Source organism: Chlorocebus sabaeus, chromosome 3, assembly GCF_047675955.1.
Source record: "Chlorocebus sabaeus isolate Y175 chromosome 3, mChlSab1.0.hap1, whole genome shotgun sequence".
Classification (NCBI taxonomy): domain Eukaryota; kingdom Metazoa; phylum Chordata; class Mammalia; order Primates; family Cercopithecidae; genus Chlorocebus; species Chlorocebus sabaeus.
Window position 1 is genome coordinate 27,615,692 of NC_132906.1, and position 21,770 is coordinate 27,637,461.

General features: G+C 35.9%; 1 protein-coding gene across 6 annotated transcripts in view; it reads right to left on the minus strand.

Moving 5' to 3' along the window:
• CAB39L (calcium binding protein 39 like) overlaps positions 1 to 21,770 on the minus strand; it is a 141,636-nt gene that overhangs the window by 86,474 nt on the left and 33,392 nt on the right. For 2 of the 6 annotated variants that reach the window (XM_007960396.3, XM_007960395.3), the window contains exon 1: positions 8,006 to 8,457. The exons of the other annotated variants lie outside the window; for them this stretch is intronic. The gene's annotated coding sequence lies outside the window, so the exon portion shown is untranslated. Of the gene's footprint in view, positions 1 to 8,005; positions 8,458 to 21,770 lie in introns of those variants that run through there. 6 annotated transcript variants of the gene reach the window in all.

Here is a 21,770-nt window from a genome sequence, read left to right on the forward strand (position 1 = left end):
AGCACATTTATTTTTTCTGAAATAATAAAGAGACTTGTGGAGAAAACCTATATAATTAAGATAGGAAAGATCTGAGGTTAAAAAAACACATCCTATTTTGTTCTTTAATAGAATAAATATTATTTAAATGTCAGTTATTCTTGAAGTCCACAGTTTGTACAGTTCCAATCAAATGTCTAAAAAATTTTTTTGGTATCTAAATTTAGTCAAGAATACTAAATAAGCAAAAATAACAAATTTGAAAAAGGAAGATTCCTTAGGAGGAAATGAAATGAAAAGTGTTATAAAGTACTGTAACACGGTAATAGCACAAGAAACAAACACATCAATGAACAATACAGCCCAGATAGAGATGTTAATATAAGTGACTTTCAAATTTCTGGATGTGAAATAGTTTCTCTAATTTTAAAAGTGACAAAATAAATTTCAAAGAAAAAGACCAACAAATCAAATGAATACAAATATTCCACAAATATACATTTGAATTTCTATAGATAAAATAATTTTTAAAAATTACAGGAAAACAACAAACTAGAGAATTCTGTGATATGAATCCGAAAGATGGAGGGCTAATAACATTACAAAAGATCTCTTTAAGACAATTAAGAAAACCATTAAGGAAACATACAGATAAAGGAAAACCATAAATGAGGAATTATAGTTAATAAACACATTAGTAAATGTTTAACCATTCTCTATAATAAAAAAATGCAAACTCAAAGTGAAAGACTATTTTGTCCATTATGTCACTAAGTTTTTTGTTGTTTTGACAAACTCAGTTCTAATGATGGTATTGTGCAACAGGCTCTCATTTCTTACTGGTGGGGATATAAATTAGACAATAATTTGGCAAATATGAATCTAGAATCTTAAAATGTTCACAGCCTCTGGCTTTATAGTAATTCCATTTCTGGTAATCTGTCCTAGGAAAATAAACTAAAATAAGGAACTATCTTTATATGCAAAAATGTTTACTGCAATTTTTTATCATAAAAAACTGAGAATTATCTAATCTAACAGAGAGAAATAATTAAATTGTGACATACCCAGTTGATGGAACATAAGCATATGTCACCGATTTTTTTTTTTTTTTTTTTTTTTTTATTAAACTTCAAGTTGTAGGGTACATGTGCACAACGTGCAGGTTTGCTACATATGTATACTTGTGCCATGTTGGTGTGCTGCACCCATCAACTCGTCATTTACATCAGGTATAACTCCCAATGCAATCCCTCCCCCCTCCCCCCTCCCCATGATAGGCCCCGGTGTGTGATGTTCCCCTTCCCGAGTCCAAGTGATCTCATTGTTCAGTTCCCGCCTATGAGTGAGAACATGCGGTGTTTGGTTTTCTGTTCTTGTGATAGTTTGCTGAGAATGATGGTTTCCAGCTGCATCCATGTCCCTACAAAGGAAACAAACTCATCCTTTTTTATGGCTGCATAGTATTCCATGGTGTATATGTGCCACATTTTCTTAATCCAATCTGTCACTGATGGACATTTGGGTTGATTCCAAGTCTTTGCTATTGTGAATAGTGCTGCAATAAACATATGTATGTTTATTGTCACCGATTTTTTAAACTTTTAAACTTTTTACAATTGTTTTACATTTTAACATCTTGAAAGCTTAGGTGTGTTTTACAACTGTTGGTACCTTACACTAACAGGCAGGTTCTTTTCTTTCTCGGTTGTACATAAAGTAACCATACGTCCTACAACCAGTAACTTATTAAATTTGATGAAATATGTCTACGAAAATATTTCCAAAGAATGTGAAATAGAATAGAAATGTTAATATAAAAAACAGCATCCCAAATTACGTAGCATAACTACAACTATGTAAAGCAAACAAAAACACAAACACATAAAACCTATGTATAGAAAAAATAATTTAAAAATGTTAACAGTGATTGCCTCCGAGTAGTGTAGTTTGCTCGTGGATGCTTAATTCCCTCTTCCTTCAAATGTTCTGTTTTTTTCCAAAGCTTGTATAATAGATCATGCAAATGCTTTTATAGTAGAAATGCCTCTCTTAAATGGTATTTTGAATGAATAAACAAATAACCTTTTTTTTTTAGTTCAAACTGTGGAATATCTGATTGTCATGTCTTTTCTTTTCTTTTCTTTTCTTTTCTTTTTCTGAGGTGGAATCTCACTGTGTTGCCCAGGCTGGAGTGCAACGGCATGATCTCAGCTCACTGCAACCTCCACCTCCCGGGTTCAAGAGATTCTCCTGCCTCAGCCTCCTGAGTAGCTGGGATTACAGGCGCTCACCACCACGCTCAGCTAATTTTTGTATTTTAGTAGAGACGGGGTTTCATCCTGTTGGCCAGGCTGGTCTCAAACTCCTGACCTCGCGATCCACCCGCCTCGGCCTCCCAAAGTGCTGGGATTACAGGCGTAAGCCACCATGCCTGGCCTGGCCTGTCTTTTCAAAGCATTATTCAAATATGATTCCTTTGGCTATAAAGTTTCATAAAGAGTAGTACTTGGCTCAGATTCTGGAGAGAAAGCCAAAAAAGATCATCCAACTCTGCTCCCAGGGAACTCACGCCCTGTAGATTTTGTAGTAGATTTTGGCAGCATTCTCTTTCCTAATACACAGTAAAATATTTCATATTCCTAACTTGTGTGTGAGCACCATTGAAGATGGCCCAAAATCAACCACTCAAGTGAGTCATCTGAATATGTTCAGTGACATAAATGGAAAGGAGAGTTGGCAGTGGAGGGGAAGGGGGTGGGAAAGGACCTAGGGGAAGAGGAGAATAGCCACTTGGAGCATTAAATGCCCTTGTTGTTATCCCACTTAAAATATTTCAAAGGGAAAAATGTCTAATATCTAATCTCCAACTATGCTATTCAATAAAAATTCGAGGTCAGGTGCAGTAGCTCATACCTATAATCCTAACACTTTGGGAGGTCAAGGCTATAGTGAGCCATGTTTGTGCCACTGCACTCCAGCCTGGGCAACACAGTGAGACTCTGTCTCAAAAAAAATTTTTTTTAAATAACGTTTTGAATGTCAAGGGTTTCCCAGGAAAACTGAAGGGAGTGGGAAATTTATCTCTGAAGCCAAAAGAGAAGTCTCAACATTTCCAGAGGTATAACCAAACCGCTAACTCATTTGAAGAAAGTCAACTAGAAAATAAACCTTCTTTTCCTCACATAAGTTTATTTTACAATCAACAATGAGTTAGAGAGGAACATTTCCAAAATGATTTCTTAAGAGCTTGTTAATTTAACTTAAGGCACAGGCACCTTCTGTTAAACTAAAAAAATTAAAATAAACCTACCACCACATAAAAAAAATTTCAGGGCCAGGCGCAGTGGCTCAAACCTGTAATCCCAGCACTTTGGGAGGCTGAGGTGGGCGGATCACATGAGGTCAGGAGATCGAGACCAGCCTAGCCAACATGGTGAAACCTCGTCTCTACTAAAATACAAAAATTAGCTGGTGTGGTGGTGCGCTCCTGTAATCCCAGCTACTCAGGAGGCTGAGGCAGAAGAATCACTTGAACCAGGGAGGCAGAGGTTGCAGTAAGCCAAGATCGCACCACTGCACTCCAGCCTGGGTGATAGACCTGAGATTCCATCTCAAAAAAATAAAATAAAATAAAATAAAATTCAGAAAAGTTCAGGGATAGTATTCTTTTATCTGTATTCCAAATAGGATTCACAGATAGAAAGAAATGAAATCAAATGTACATGGCAAATACTTGTGCCTGTAAGATTCATTTCTAAAAATTAAACGGGATAGAGGTTAGATGAGTGCATACGTATGTCAATATTAATTGAACCGTTCTCCTAAAATGGGTGCTTTTGATTATACAAAAATCTTAAAACAAAAACATGCACCTTAAAGTTCTACTGTATTTGCTACTGTATCCAGGAAGACTCTCCCCCAAAAAACGTAATTTAGAATTGCCTTCACAGAGATGGTTAAGTTACAAACATATCATTATATATGTAATAATACCATATCATTATGAAGCATATTATACATGTCAAAGAATCTTCCAATCAGTATCTTCTATGCTTCAATTTTTCCATTTTAAAATATACATCCTAAATGTAATTACAAAGCACCACAACTGAATTTTGTACTTGAAAACCTATAGATATGAGTGAAACAATGAAGTATAAATAATGACTTGCATGGATAATCCTTTTTCTCAGTTCAAAATGACTAAGAAAAACTTGTTTTTATAAGTTTTATTAACCGAATTTGAGGGAGAGGCATTTTCTAAAAATGGGCAATTTACACAGAAATGGAAAAGTTGTGAGGAGCTTTTTATGAGTCCCATTCATCTGGAAGCATCAGTCAGACTTACATCAGAAGAAAAACTCTTTAATGAGAAACTCATGTCCCTTGTTAATTACTCTTTATTTCTAATGTACAGTAACACTGAAATACATTTTTAAAAATAATTAACACATAATGTTAGGAATATATACAACTACTACTACATTTATTATCTAAGGATACTAGTAGGCTACTGTAGTTCCAGAAAAAAAAACCTAGTAACTTTATTCATTAGGTTCACACTAATGTTTCTGTTGACAGCTTTAGTCATTTGTCAGAGCCAAAATTTTCTGCCTTTATTAGCTATTAATAAATGTCAATGATTGAAAATTTTATGTTAGAATTTTACAATCTCAATTTATAGCACAGATCTGAACCTAAGTCAGTATTCTCAAAAACTGGTAACTATCATTAAAGCATTGGATCTTACTGAAATTAACAAATGGTTACTCTTTAAAAATAGAATTATCAAGGGAAACTCATAATTCATTTTTCATTCTTTCTTGTAAGCACATACATATTACACATAACAAATTTTGTTTAGATGCTGTTATTGATATTAAGGCATGGTTTATACAAATAGTGTGAAATACAACTATTTCATAGCTTCAGTAAGCCCTGTGCCTGTCTTTGACCTGTCAATCTATAAAAACATTAACATGAGAGAGTAGAGATGAAAGTGATTTTGCTAAAGTTGTCTGTTATCCCCGAGCTGTTCGAAGTTGATTCGGTTTTTCTGGCTGAGTAATTTAATATAATCTTTCACCCTTCCAAAGTTGGAAGAGACTACATGAGTTTCTGCTAGAAATTTGAGACATTTAAGTTACAAAACTGGAAAGTATATTATCTCACTTACAAGCAGTAAAGATCTCTGTTTAAACTAATTAATTAGTGAAATACCAACTTTGACTATAATTAATAGACATGCTAATATAGTTTTAATAGATTTTTCTTTGTTATGTGACTATCAGCTAAATATAATCTTTAAGCCACATTATGAATATATATGTGCATGTAAACACACATATATATATCCCAGAAATGGAAAATTGTCCAAATCTACCTTCATCCATTCAGTAAATATTTGTTAAGAACCTATTATATACCATTTAGGACTACTCAAAATCATTACTTTTTACATAAGATTTTAAATAGACTAAAGAAAGTATTTCTTGACCAAATGGAAGAGTTTTTATGCCATTACAAATCATCCACGATAACTGAAACTTGCATCTACTATATTGTTTATTACATTATTATTTCATTACATATGCATATTGCATTACTGACTTTTAAACTTCATATACTGGTACTACAGAGACACTTTCAGGACCAATAAAGTTAATTTGGATAGACCCAAGACAAGTTTTCCAAAGAAGTCACATTTCTTCATATGGGTCCTAGTAAACATTTACAAAGACAGAATCCTTCTGAGTTAAAGTTGACACCTGACTTTAGAATGTTCCATGTACTCAAGATACCTTTGTAAACTGCCTCCCCTCGTCACCATTCCTACTCATTCAAGATAGCAACCAAGTTATACCATGGTCTTTTCTTGCTCTCTTCAGAGTTAGACCTATCTTACTTTTGCTTTGTTCACATCTCACAATTCAATCAATTCTTGTCAGGCCATCTCTTTCTCATAATGAAAAACGTGTGCCCCTAAGCCTCTTTCCTTTTTTGTATATCTTGGAAAATAACTCATTTCAATTTTGTGAACCAAAGAAACAGTTTAGTCCTCATGCAGTAACTACTATCAGGTACCTACTATGTGCCACACACTGGGCTAGACCTTAGGAATGGCTAAGTATGAACTCAATGGCCAGAAATATTCTTGTAGCAAGAAAAAGAGAAATCACTTATTTCAATGTCAGATTAGATCTCAAAAACAGTGCAATCAACCTTGAAAGCTCACGAAAGTACCCAGAAAACCCATAAGCATCCTTCCAAATACCTATCCACCTATTAAACTTGCTTTTCTTTAAGCATTTATATTTAAAATAAAAATAATATCTTATCCAACATAATTATTTTATATTTAGTTTCATCATTGGAATTGACTTTCCTATATTTTTCAAGGTAGCAATGGTTTTTCTACAGCATGGGTAAAATATATTCCTCAACTATAATAAATGCCCAACACTCACTTGATAAACTGTTTCCCAGGGAAAATGGGTTCTAAATTTCCAACAATCCCTTCACAAAAGGGATTCTGAAGTAAACTTCTGAAATACAAAGCATTTGTAAATTGGGAATGCATTATTCTTTATTTCTATATTTACATTCCTATGGGCCTGGGAAATGGTACCATCACTAAGGTAACACAGTAAATGACTAGTTTAAAATAAAAAATTATTCTGAAGAGTGTGAAGCTGTATGCAAATAATTTTCCACCAGTCTAAGAAGGACTGAGCATGTGAAAATCTATAAAGAAATAAAAGTAAGTTTGTGATATTATCTCTATGATGTTTACTTTTAAGTGCAAGATACTAACTAGTCCAGAAAAGGTTTCCACAGACCAGCTGAGCTGCTTCTTACACATAGGTCAACAGTCAAAAAAAAAAAAAAAAACTCGCAAAATCCCACAAAACAAAACCTGTTCTACAGGTTTCTGTACACGTAGAGGAAATGTTAGAGAAAGTACAGCCATTTTATAGTCTATCTAGGGTACAAGCCCCTTTAATGTGTTTACTAATACTCTGCAGAAGTTCTCATTTCAGTTGTTTTGCCTTAAAGGATTCACTTGAATCAATAACTAAAGACTTATATATTTCTTGAGGCTAGCAGAGGGTAGATTAGAAACTCTGCTTAGAGTGGTGCATCTTCATGCAGTGACTCAATTTCACAGTTAACAACATACACTTTCTTCCTCCTACAGAAGAATGATTACATGCCTCCATCCATGTCTTTAAAAAGAGATATATAATTAGCATACACTCTCCTATTTTAAGATTATACAAAGAAGGTTTTATTGGAATGTGAATAGATATTTTTAAGTTTATTTTTCCTTGCTCTATTGCTTATACAAGCACACACACACACCCCCCAGGTTATATTAGCTCTTTAACAGAATAAGATTATATGAGAGGAAAGCTTGGTATAAACTGTAATAACAAAATAACTGCTTTTTATTCCTTACTTAGAAACCCAAGTGCATTCATTCATTTTACATAAAGCAGGAAAAATCAGGTGTCACTTATTGGGTCTAACAGAAGCAGTCAACATTTAAATTATATATCCTTTTAAATACTAGTATCAACATTTTTATTTAAATTATGAGAGAATGCTGTAATTTATAATACAAAACACAGTGATAATTTAAAATTTACTAACAATAGACAGAAAGAGATAACTTTCAAATTTTCATGCAGTTGAAAAAGAAACATGAAAAATGGCACACTGTACTGCCACTATTTTATTTTTGGAAACTCTTTGTAAATAAAAACCCATTTCCAAAATAAGATATTCCATGAACACAGAATAGTTGGTAATGGTTCAAGTGCCTTAGGCAACAGAGAAGTATTGTTTTGTAGTTTTTTTAAACCTCTCCTAGTAACAGCAATTCATTATGCACAAAAACAAGGTAACAGCATGGTTTATAATGAATATATAAGTAATAACTGCAGAACCTCAATTAAAACTAAAGTTTACCATATTCATTCCATTTCTATAAACCAGTATAGATAACCTTGTTGATACTCACCAAATGTTACAGAAATGCCTAGGCTTTTCTAAGCAACAAAACGTAGACACATGGTGAGGTGCTGAAGACAGCTCTTTCTTGAGCTCAGAGCACTTTAGATGAAGTAACCTTTATCGTCCATTTAATAGAGGTTGCCTCCCATTACCAGGCGTGGCAGAGAGAAGAGTTTCCACAATTCGGTCTTGACTTTCTGTCCCTCTTTTCGAAGAGTAACAGTTACCACCGGAAAACGTTACCAGAAAATGATCACTTGAACACTCACAGAGAGCAGCTGTAAATTTCCACTCTCTCTGCTTGCTCTCAGATTCCAAGCCTTGCTTGTCTTTTAATCTGTCACAGGCAGTTCTGTTTCTGGTCAAACCAGCTTGCTTATGCGTCCTCCACTCCCTCTCTAACACTTGCTTTCAGATATGTCCCACAGTTACAGCTCCCTCTTTTACTTCCTCCCTCTCCAGTCCTGTAACGTCACAAGAATGCGTGTAAAGCTGAGGCAAAATAAATTCTTGGGTCAAAAAAGAAAAAAGTCCAGAGATAAACAAATTTTTTTCTCATCACTTTTTTCTGCCTGAAGTCTTATACTTGTTCATACATAGGGTTTTGTCAACTGATTAAACTGGCTTGACCATCTTGTTTAAAAATGTAAATAAAGGTTCTTTTTAAAAAAAGGCATGTTGATAGTAATAATAACAGATTCACCTGCTAATATGCTAGCTCCTCAGGGAAGATGCTATTCCCAGTTATAAGAAAGTAGAGCAAGTAAACACACAAGTACTTGTATTAGAAACTTAATCTTAACATTTAAAAAGCAAGGAAGGTTTTAGAGTACTTATAATTTAAACTGTGTAATTTTATGAAAACTTAATGTATTTCTTAATACGGTCTATTTTGAAACTTGGACCAAAATTTGCAGTTATAAAAGGGAAAATTATAAAAACCATAGAAAAATATTGACACCAAAAACAATAGAGCAGCTTAATCATGTATGTGCAAACCAAATGTAATTATTGCCATTAGAAAGGTTTTTTCCCCCTAAGCATTACCGGTCAGAATGCATAACACCTCTTATAAGAATTACAAAGGCTAAAGGCTACAAAAAATTATTAAAGTTATTACACACATATAATTATAGGGTAAAGTATCTTAAAATTATGAAACTCTCTGTAAGGTTTGGGGATGAGGAATTATGTGGAAAGCTGAGTGGGCTCATTGCTGGCAGGCTTAGATGGCATTTGTAGGATTCTTTGGAATTAGGAGGCAATGTATGCAGCTTGGAATACGTGCTGGCTCTGTATGAATGCTAGTCAGATCCTGCTTTGGAGTTCTGTTCCAGTTCCTTAGCCCAAAACACTTTCAGGTTCTCCATCTCCCACTATGTCCCTAATCAAAAGTCTTAGGCCCTTCTACTGATGGATCTCCCAAGTACAGAAGGAACAGAAGTAGTTATTAGACCTATTATTAAGTAACACATTCTTATTCTCTGCAGAATTAAAATCTCTCTAAGAATATGAGCTTAAGTAAGGTGAAAGGTAAATATCTATAAACAGTTGTTTATACCCCTTAAGAAAAATAAGTCAGTAAAAGTCGGCCTTAAAATACAGATGTCTTGATCTGGTTTATTTAAAGTAGAATTAAAATTTAACTATATTATACAGTTATTTGGTTATTTCTTAGCACCTATTAAATAGGTATCAAAGATGACTAGAGATTAGTCTGCCAATTATTCTTTCAATTAGTAGTTTTATAATTTTTAGAGTTTTATTTCTTCTTTTTAAAGAGATGTTAAATGGAAATAATTCTAAATTACTCAGGGTATGAAGTGTCTAGTATCTTGGGTTATACTCCAAGAGTTGTAGTATAATTAAAGAAATTCAGAATTGATAAAAAGTGTTTCTTAGGATAACGGCAAGGTTAATTTAAAATTGGGAGACTCTATATCAATTTACAATGTATTCAAAGGCATAAAGTCAAGTCAAGGACTTTAAAACATATAATTACTAAGATTATTTATGATTGATTGTATATTTAATTCCTATTAAATACCATTCCATGTTTCCAACAGCAAGAGTGAAGAAATCTCATAATCTACAGGAAATTGGGTTGAGTATTCAGAAGGATATTGCCTCAGTAGTGGAACCAAATTGGGTTTAGATTAAAGGTTGTTCTGGTCCCTCTTAATAGAGATTAAAAGTAAGCTCTGAAAGGATCATATTATTTCCAAATAACTGCAACCCAGAGTAAAATTTTAAAATATTTATATAAATTTTTTAAAATCTAGCACACAATAACGTAAAATTCACAATATCTGCCATCCAGTCAAAAATCAGCAGGCATGCAAAGAAGCAGGAAAACATAATGCATAAGAAGGAGAAAATCGATCGTTAGAAACAGAGTCAGAAATGACACAAATAATAGACTTAGTATACAAAAACATTAAAACTATCAAAAATATCTTCCATAAGTTCAAGAAGGTATTAGAAAGATAAGAATGTTAAGGAGAGATATGGCAGATATAAAAAAGATCCAGATCAAATTTCTAAGAATTAAAACTACAATTTCTGAGAAAACATTTATTCTGTTTTATGGAATGAAGTGTTGCCCAACTCTAGAATCACAAATAAGGCCAACTAAGATCTTTAAACAACAACAAGAAAAAAACCCCTATAAACTCTGGAATGAAAATTACACCAAATGAGATGAATAGCAGACTGCACCCTGCAGAAGAAATGATTAGTAAACTTGGAGACACAGTGACGGAACATATCAAAATAAAGCATTGACAGAAAAAAAGTTTAAAACAATAAAAATGAACAGAGAACCCCTGAACTATGGGGAAACTTAAAAGAACCTAATGTATACTATATACATTACATAGTGTATATATATGTATACTATATATAGAGTATATATATACTATATAGTATAGTCTTTGGGCCTTGAATAAACATCAGCAGTAGCCAAGAAATAGTTTTTACAGGCCTTGGGCATAACCCAGTACTGTGGTGGCTTCAGGTGTGACCCAGCATTGACCCAGTATAGTCCTGACAGTGGTGGTCACAAGAGGGCTCCCCTTCCCTCCCCCAACTGTAGGCAGCTCAGCAAGGAGAGACAGAGAAAGACTCCCTTTGAGGGAAAGTAAGCGAAGAGAACAAGAGACTGTCTGGTAATCCAGGGAATTCTCCTGGATCTTACCCAAGACCACCAGCGCGGTATCTCCTTGTGTCTGCAAGTCACAACGTTACTGGGCTTTGAATATCACCTAATGCAAATATGGCTGCAGTGACCAAAGACTTAGATCACAATACTCAATTCCCTTTGAATATTTGGAAAGCCTTCTTAAGAAGGACAGATACATTCATCCTTGAGAGGTCTGGAAAAAAAAAAATAACAAAGACAAGTACAAATAAGCCCACAGTGTGAAGATTAGAAGAAATACCTAACTCTTCAATGCCCAGACACTGACAAACATCCAGAAGCATCAAGACCATCCAGGAAATCATGACCTCACCAAACCAACTAAATAAGGAACCAGTGACCAATTCTGGAATGACAGAGATATGTGACCTTTAAGAGAATTCAAAATAGCTGTTTTGAGGAAGCTCAAAGAAATCCAAGATAACACACAGAAGGAATTCGGATCTTATCAGATAATATAATAAAAAGACTGAAATAATTAAGAATCAAGCAGAAATTCTGGAGCTGAAAAATTTAATTGACAAACTGAAAAATGCATCAGGTTTCTCAAAAGCAGAATTAATCAAGCAGCAGAAAGAATTAGTGAGCCCGAAGACAGGCTATCTGAAATACACAGAGCAGTCAAAAAAAAAAAGAATAAAAATAAGGTAGCATGCCTACGGGATCTAGAAAATAGCCTCAAAATGGCAAATCTAAGAGTCATTGGCCTTAAAGAGGAGGTGGAGAGAGAGATCGGGGTAGACAGTTTATCCAAACAGACAGCAGAGAACTTCCCAAACCTAGAGAAAGATCAATATTCAAGTACAAGAAGGTTATAGAACACTAAGCAGATTTTGCCCCCAAAAAACTACCTGGGGACATCTAATACTCAAACGATGAAAGGTCAAGGATAAAGAAAGAATCGTAAAAGAAGAAAGAGAAAAGAAAATAATAACATATAAAGGAGCTCTAACACATCTGGCAACAGATTTCTCAGTGGAAACGTTACAGGCCAGGAAAGAGCAGTAAGACATATTTGAAGGTCTGAAAGAAAAAACCTTTTATCCTGAAATATTATATCCAGTGAAAATATCCTTCAAACATGAAGCAAAAACAAAGACATTCCCAGACAAACAAAAGCTGAGGGATGTCATCAACCCAGACCTGTCCTACAAGAAAAGCTAAAGGGAACTCTTCAGTCTGAAAGAAAAGGACATTAAGGTACAACAAGAATCATCTGGTCATCTGGGCCAGGCACAGTGGCTCACACCTGTAATCCCAGCACTTTGGGAAGCTAAGGCAGGAAGATTTCTTGAGCAGAGAAGTTCAAGAACAGCCTGAATAACATAGCAAGACCTCATCTCTACAAAAAATAAAAATTAGCCAGAGTTGGTGGCACATGATTGCACCACTGCACTGCAGCCTGGGTGACAGAGCAAGACCCTGTCAAAAAAGAAAAATAGAAAGGAAGAGGGAATGAGGGGGAAGGGAGGGGAAGGGAGGGGGATGGGAGAGGGAAGGAAGGGGGAAGGGAGGGGAAGGGAGGGGAAGGGAAAGGAAGGGAGGGGAGGGAAGGGGAGGGAAGGGGAGGGAAGGGAAGGGAGGGGAGGGGAAGGGAAGGGAAGGGAAGGGGAGGGAAGGGGAGGGGAGGGGAGGGAAGGGAAGGGAAGGGAAGGGAAGGGAAGGGAAGGGAAGGGAAGGGAAGGGAAGGGAAGGGAAGGGAAGGGAAATACTCAATGGAATACTATTCAGCTATAAAAAAGAATGAGATCCTGTTATTTGAAACAAATGGATAGAACTGGAGGACATTATGTTAAGTGAAATAAGCCAGGCACAGAAAGACAAACTTCACATGTTCTCACTCATTTGTGGGAGCTAAAAATTTAAACAATTGAACTCACAGAGATAGAGAGGAGAATGATGGTGGCAGCAAGCAGGGAAAAGGGGATGGTAAATCCACTAATGGGGATGAGTATAAAATATAGTTTGATACACTGAATAAGATCTAGTATTTGACAGCACAACAGGGTGACTACAGTTAGCAATAATTTGTTGTACATTTTAGAATAACTGAGGGAATACAATTGGAACATTCTTTTTTTTTTTTTTTTTTTTTTTTGAGACTGAGTCTTGCTCTGTCACCCAGGCTGGAGTGTGCAGTGGCGCGATCTCAGCTCACTACAAGCTCCACCTCTTGGGTTCACACCATTCTCCTGCCTCAGCCTCCCGAGTAGCTGATAGCTGGGACTACAGGCGTCTGCCACCACGCCCAGCTAATTTTTTTTTTTTGTATTTTTAGTAGAGACAGGGTTTCACTATATTAGCCAGGATGTTCTCAATCTCCTGACTCGTGATCCACCCACCTAGGCCTCCCCAAGTGCTGAGATTACAGGTGTGAGCCACCGCACCCGGCCTGGAATGTTCTTAACACAAACGATTGATGAATATTTGAGGTGATGGATACCCTATTTACCCTGAGGTGATTATTACACACTGTATGCCTATATCAAAATATCTCATGTATCCTATAAATATATATACCTACTATGTACCCTAAAAATTAAAATTTTGAAAATTAAAAAGACAATAACTTAATTGAAAAAAAAGTCACTCCAAAAAAATAGTTTTTATTGATACTTTTAATTCTAATCTATCATTACAGAATTTTAACTCTACTTCTTTGCTCTTATATTCACCTTCACTTATACCACAAATCTTTGTTCTAATAACACAGTAACATAATGATATATATAAAAAAAAAAAAAAAAAAAAAAAATTCTTTGCCGTTAACTAATGAATTGGTCAGCATATAACTGTCATTAGTGAGTCCTAATATTAACATTTAATTATTTTACCTGTCAAAAAACAAAACTATTTTACATTGTTAGTTCACAATTGAAAGAAATCTCATAAAACAAGACTTCAATTTCTTTAAGTAGAGACTTTAACAACCTATAAATGGTGTAGTTCAACGGAGTTGTCTCAACTGTTAAGAAAATCACAGGGGAAGAAAAAAATGTAAATGATGTATATAGATCAAGTTACGGTCAAATGGCATCATGGCATGCTAAATATGCAATGATTCTACAGTTATTTGAATACAAAAAAAAGGTAGGAAAATTATTTATCACTTACATATGGTAGCTTTGGTAGCTTAACTATGCAGAATTCCAAGTTACCTCCTCCACCTCAGCAGTCATATTTACGTTATTGAGTGTTATAAGGCTTTGAATTCATCTTGGCATACTCATACGATAACAATTCACTAGCAATAAGTGCTATAACTAGTTAATGAATGTTTGAGGCACATTATTGAATTGATTAGTCCATTAAATTAAAACATTAGTGGTTAAAGAGTTCATTGTCAACAATAAAAACAATGGCACAAAACTTGGTTTGTCATGATTTCCCTCCCAAAAAAAAAATCAAGACACTAACATGTAAAATACTAAATACACAAATACATAATTATATGATTAAGTGCTACCTCCACAATTTAGTGCTATATTTTGAATCAAATTAATATTAATTTTACTTTATTGGTTTTAGAGTTATTTATATTTAATTAACATATTTGTTTTTATTTAAATATAGAACAGTTGTAAGAAAAAGTGTATTAAGGTCAAGGTCCAGTGGCTCATATCTGTATTCCCAGCCCTTATGGGAGGCTGAGGCAGGTGGATTGCTTGAGCCCAGGAGTTTGAGACCAGCCTGAGCAACACAGCAAGACCCCATCTCAAAAAAAAAAAATAGAAGAAACAAAAATTTAGTGCGCCAGAAGCAAATGCTATGTGAATGATAATAGTATAAAAAACTAGACTGGGCGTGGTGGCTCACGCCTGTAATCCCAGCACTTTGGAAGGCCAAGGCAGGTGGATCACCTGAGGTCAGGAGTTCGAGACCAGCCTGACCAACATAGAGAAACCCCGTCTCTATTAAAAATACAAAATTATCCAGACATGGTGGCGCATGCCTGTAATCCCAGCTACTTGGGAAGCTGAGGCAGGAGAATCGCTTGAACCTGGGAAGCAGAGGTTGTGGTGAGCTGAGATTGCGCCATTGCACTCCAGCCTAGGCTCGAAACTCCATCTCAAAACAAACAAACAAACAAACAAAAACTAGAAATCCAGGTTGGGGTCAGATTATGGAGAGATTGAGTGCTAGGCGAATGAGCTAAGTAATTTGCGGACAAAACGGAGCCATGATGTGATCAGAACTTTCTGTAATGAATGTGAATTTGGCAGTGTATTAAGAATCGAAAGGTCAAAGAAACAGTAGCTGATGAAATTAAAGGTAACTCAGTAGTCTAGGATGACAGTGAGGGTAACCCGACAGTGAGAATAAAAGGACTACAAGAGTATAAGAGAGAATAGGTTTGGCAACTGAAAAAATGTGGATAGTAATTGAGAGACGAGTCAAGATCACAATGCGTTCCCATGCCTGTGTGAGAGTAAGCAGGTTATACATTTAAAACATATAAGAACCACAGGAAGAAAAATAAATTTTATGAAATAGCCAGTTACTTGATATATAACAAGTCCAAGATGCCAGCAAGACTTCTGGATACAAATGCCCACAGGCAGCTGAACATACGGAACTAGAACTTTGAGAGAAAACAGACCAGAGCAATGTATCTGGGGGTCATCCATCCTGCCACTGCAGTATGAGAGAGACCAAAAAGAGAGCCAAGGACAAAACTTCAAGAAACATCTACAGGTATTGGTAGAAAAAGGGCAACTGGCTGGGTGTAGTGCCTCACCCCTGTAATCTCAGCACTCTGGGAGGCAAATCACTTAAGCCCAGAAGTTCAAGACCAGCCTGGACAACATAGCAAGACCCCCCATCTCTACCAAAAAAATATATACAAAAATTAGTTGGGTGTGGTGGTGCACTCCTGTGGTCCCAGTTACTCGAAAGGCTGAGGTGGGAGGATTGTTTGAGCCCTAGAGGCAGAGGTTGCAGTGAGCCGAGATTGCACCACCGCACTCCAGCCTGGGCGACACAGTGAGACCCTGTCTCAAAAAAAAAAAAAAAGAAAAAGGCAAATAAAGAAACAGTGGTTAGAGGGAAAGGAGAAACTGAAAAGTATGCTATTGTATGACCAAAGAAAAGAGACCTTCAAGAAAAAGAAGCATTTAAAAGTACTTACTACCCAACCCTGTAGTCTAATTTCTAAGTCCCACTTTCAATTCTTACAAAGCAAAAGTATTAGTGGGAAACGGGCCTTTAGAGAACCACTTGGCACAGAGAAAGGGACTTTTAAGAATTCATATTCCCTAAATCCCTAAAGACATAGACTGGTAGTCAGCAAGACCAAAGACAGGCATGGACCATCAGAGCACACAGCAGTATAGAAAAGCATGAGGCAGGCAGAGGACTCCAGGCCAGCCCTTCTGGGAAACTGGTAACACTGGCTCTGATCCAGGTAGCATACATAGCCCAAATCTGCCATGCTATGCCTAGAACACTGTATGGGAGATTGGAGACTTAGTAGTAACTGATACAACAATAGGATTAGGATTATAAGAAGTTAGGGATGAGGTAATAGAGAAATGAACATATATTACTGTTTCCAAGTGTTGGATATAAAGAATAGAAGGAGAGCTTGAAGGGCTTAATAGAAGAGGTTTTGGTTTGCTCTAAAAAAAAAAAAAAAAAAAAAAACACACACACAAAAACTTTCAACTCTTGGTAGATTGAGTGGGACAGACAGGAGGAAGGTAGAAGATGAGAAGGGGATAATTACTGGGGCATGATCTTTGAGATCACAATGGAAGGGATCAAGAACATAAGTGGAATAATGTATATTTTTCTAAAATGAGAAAGAGGAAAAAGCATGAGTAGAGACTGCCCAGGGAAAGAGGAATGAAGTTAGGAAGCACATGCTTACCTCAGTTTTCTCAGAAAAGCAGGACTCACCATCATTTGAACGAAACAAAGGTAGAGTAAGAGAATATGTGTTTGAGCAGAGTGAAAATTGGTCTTATCAGAAAACCCACATGTGGCTGAGTGCAGTGGCTCATGCCTGTAATCCTAAGCATTTTGGCAGGAAGTAGGAGGATCCCTTGAGTCCAGGAGTTCAAGACCAGCCTGGGCAACAAAGGGAGACCCTCTTCCTATTTAAAATAAAATAAAATAAAATAATCCACATAAATACAGTAAGAAGAAAAGCTAAAAGGTGTGACTCATGTACACCAAATCCTAAGTTTAACAGTTAAAATTCCGCTTATATCCATATAATTCCACTTATGTCTAAACAATATAATAACACTAAGTGAAATACTGTACATGCTATGATTTTCCACCAACTGCCCAATTTAAGGAATAACAAAGGATGAGGTTAAGAAACAGATCTTGGAGTCCTGAGATTCAATATATAGCTAGCATCATAACAACAACATGGGCTTAGTGCCATAACCACAGGCAGATGGTGATACTAATAATTCTCATATTTCCCCGTCCTTCTTTGCTGGATCCATGTTCTGTTTTCTCCACAACTAGTGCTTTCATGAAAAGTTCTTGCTCGGGTCAGTTAAGAACACAAGATACCTTTTAGTAAAAGAACAATTCCCACCCTGTTGAGAACTGATGCACATTCTCTTTTTATGAGGTGTGTCATATTCCAATTTTCCAAGTTTTTACACATTTTCCCTTTTCTACAAATTTTTGAAACCAGAACTATACAAAAATTGTATGTTAGAAAATCATATTATTACTGTTATAAATCTTTAAAAGTACAACTTGTAAGCTGGTGCTCTGAAGCCAAGAAGAAAAACAGGATCTAAAGAGAACACAGAAAGAAAGGACAGAGAAAGAAGCAGGCTTAGAGAAGGGACAGAAAACCTTGAGTTATAAATAACTTGGTTTAAAATGTCAAGGGAAACTAGTCTCAAAGTATCTCTTTCTATAGGCTTATAAAGCTTTTTAATAATGAAAATACTTCAGATGGCAATTTTCAGAGTCAAAGCCATTTATGGCAAACAAACACATAGCATTGGTAATATAACATATTCAGGTAATTTACTGAATGGAAAAATCTCTGTGGAATTCATCCAGTAATTATAGTGGATTCTATTTATAAAACATATTTTACCACAAATCTGAAGACTTATAAAACATGATCTAGTATAGGAGAAATGATTGTACTCCTTTAATAACTATTAATCACAGAAAAAGTTTTAATAACTGTAACCACAGAATGGCATTTTGTTTTACAAATAAAATACAAACCAGTGTACTGTTCTAGCTATGCGGATTCTAGAAATGTCTTTTTACCTTTTAATTTTAAATTAAATGTCCATTTAAATACATTAAAATACATTTAAAAAGTATTTTTTATTTCCTATGCTTCTCTAATTGTTTTAAAATCCCAGTCCAGTGCAGTGACTTGTATCTGTAATCCCAGCACTTTGGGAGGCTGAGGCTGGTGGATTGCTTGAGTCCAGGAGTTTGAGACCAGCCTGGGCAACATAGTGAGACTTCGTCTCTACCAAAAATACAAAAAATTTGCTGGGCGTGGTGGTGTGTGCCTGTAATCCCAGCTACTCAGGAGGCTGAGGTGGCAGAATCTCTTGAGCCTTGGAGGCAGAGGTTGCAGTGAGTCAAGATTACGCCACTGCACTCCAGCCTGGGCAACAGAGAGAGACCATCTTGAGGAAAAAAAAAAGATAATCCCCCACCTTCCTCTTCTCTAATTCCACTTCCCAAGGCTAAACACTATTCAAAGTGCTATCCTTCCAGACCTTTTTTCCAGGCATACATAGATATATATATTTGTTTGAATACACACCAAGGTAATTTTTAAATGAGATAATACTATACACACTGCATTGTAATTTATTTCTTTATAGTAGATCTTGGATTTCTCTACATTTGGTAGCTCTATTTCATTCTTTTAAAAATGCTGCTTGGTTGCACAGTAGATGCACTTGGCACTGAAAACTTGACTTAAGTATATCCCCAGGATGACCCTGAATACAGTTCACAGTTCCGAGCTAAGGAATCTGGGATAGGCTGGAGATCCATTCCTTATCTATGAGGAACATTTGAGCCCCCAGCCTGGCTCATGGAACACAGGGCATAGAGGGGATCGAGATCCTTTGTTTTGGGTTAAATGAAGGTTACCAGGTGGAGGTGGTTAGGGAGAAGGCATTAAGTGAAAATGCTGTGTAAACTGCATGACTGTTCCAAGCAGTTGTTTCTCTTGCCCAGCCCGCTGCCACTGGACTCTCTCCCCTGTATGTAAACTCCCCCAAAAACCCTCTGTCTCCTTCACTGGCTCTGGGTCTCTTTGGCCTCTAGAACCTGGTTCCATCCCCACTGGAGTTGATAGGGGTTCAGCACAAATTGGTATTCCTTAATATTGCTGTACCACAGTTTGTTTAACCACTTCTCTATATATAGACATTTAGGTAGGTGAGGGTGTTGTTTTTTGTTTTTGTTTTGCTATCTTATAATCTATTTTAAAATTAGTCACTGATAACATAAACAAATCAGAATTTAAAAACAATGTTAATTCTCCTTGGAAAAAAGCTATAAAGTGATTATTGTATTATTCTAATAATACAGATAAATAAAATTTACCTTTGCCATTTAAAAAAATGGTGAAAAACACAATTACTTTTGCATGAATCTAATAACGAGCACTTTTTTCATTTTAAATATTTTGGTTTCTCAGAGTTGATAAACATGCAAAAGCTGTCATTGGTTTCAATACAATGTTATCAATAATTCTGAAAATTTACACATGCAATTGATTTTCAAATTAACTGTCCATTATGGCTTTTGGATATGCACTGGATACCCAGTGTGTTTGAGGCCTAAATCTCACTAATTCTCCACTATTACTCAATTACATTAAGCCAGCAGTCTCCAACATTTTTGCATCAGAGGATGGTTTTGTGGAAAGCAATTCTTCCACGGACCTGCGGGTGCAGGGTTGGGATGCAGGGAACGGTTTCAGGATGAAACCGTTGTATCTCAGGTCATCAGGCATTAGATTCTCATAAGGAGCCTGCAACCTAGATCCCTCACATGCACAGTTCACAGCAGTGTTTGTGCTCTCTGTGAGACTCTAATTCCGCCACTGATCTGACAGGAAGCGGAATTCAGGTGGTAATGCTCACCAGCCAGCCACTCACCTCCTGCCGTGCTGCCCAGTTCCTAACAAGCAATGGACAGGTACAGGTCTGCAGCCCAGGGGTAAGGGACCCCTGCATTAAGCAACTCTTGATTGGTGTTTTCAGAAGCCTAGTGTGGTACTAGGTTCTCTAAGGAATTCAAAAGAGGTCTGTGACAAAAGATCTGTCTTCAAGGAGCTTGTACAACTTTTGTGGGAGGGGGAAAAAACCCTTAGCTATCTATGTAAAATAATTACACCTGAATACAAAGTTTTGAAGAACATACAAAAGGAAGAAGAAACATGCAAGGGACCAAAGTATATTTTACCTTATTTTATAAGGTATATTTTACCAAAGTATATTTTACCTTATTTTATAAGGTAAAATATAGAGATTACCAAAGTGAGGAAAGAAAACGAGTAAGTGAAAGAAATGGGACTTTTTTAATTGTACAAAAATCACAGACTTTATAAATTCTTCTAACAACATATTTCCTGAAGACTTGTTAGCAAATACCTAAGAAATGGGAATTTAGATGCACTTTGAAAAAGTACTAGGATTTGGATATAGTGAGATAGAAAAACGAACAATATTCCAGCATAGGAAAATACTTTTAGCAAAAATTCGAAGACTGGAATGAAAGTAGAAAAGGGACAGAAAGAAAGGTAGGGAAATAGGGGAAAAGAAATTTGTGGTTAAAAGGGAAATACATAGGGAAGTTTTTGAGGTGGAGTAGTGGACAGGGAGGGCACATATATTTGTTGTCAAAGAAATAAGCCTGGAGAGAGGTAAAAAGCTGTTCCCTGCACACCTGGCCCAACACGTTTTGGTCCCATTTCAACCAATACTCACCCTCTTCACTGGCTTCTACAAGAAATCCAGATACACCAAGTATTTCTTGACTTTCATAAGTTTTTATTTGTGAGGTCACAGTGAAGTGTCACAATACACAACACAGCATTTCTCAAGAGTTCCTATTCATTTCCTGCTGGATCTTCCCTGTGCCTTTCAAGTTTTTCTTCCCTTTTTTTAAACAGAAAATTTAAACTCTATCTCAACTTCTAGTTCCAAGTATGTATTCCTAACTCATCTTAAACCGCAACAAAACAGAGACTCTTCCAATGGCCAGGACATAACTCCTTAAAAGGCAATTTAACAACCGTCTCCAAATACTTGAATAAACCCTTTGTGGATTCAACATTCATCACAAATGAATTATCCATGCTTTTCTTCCAAACAAATTCTGCATTTTCTATACAATTCTTCATGCTTACTAAAAGATTAACAATTTCTCCATTGGGATAGAGTCAAAACTGCAGATGAAAGATTTGCCTTAGTAAAAAGAAGTATAACTTTTATAAAAAACAGAATCATTCTTTTCAAGAAATAGAGGTAGCAACAGTTTTTAAAATTAAATAAGAACTAGAAGAATGTAGTGAGACAGAATCTCATACACCGCTGAGTAGAACAAAATC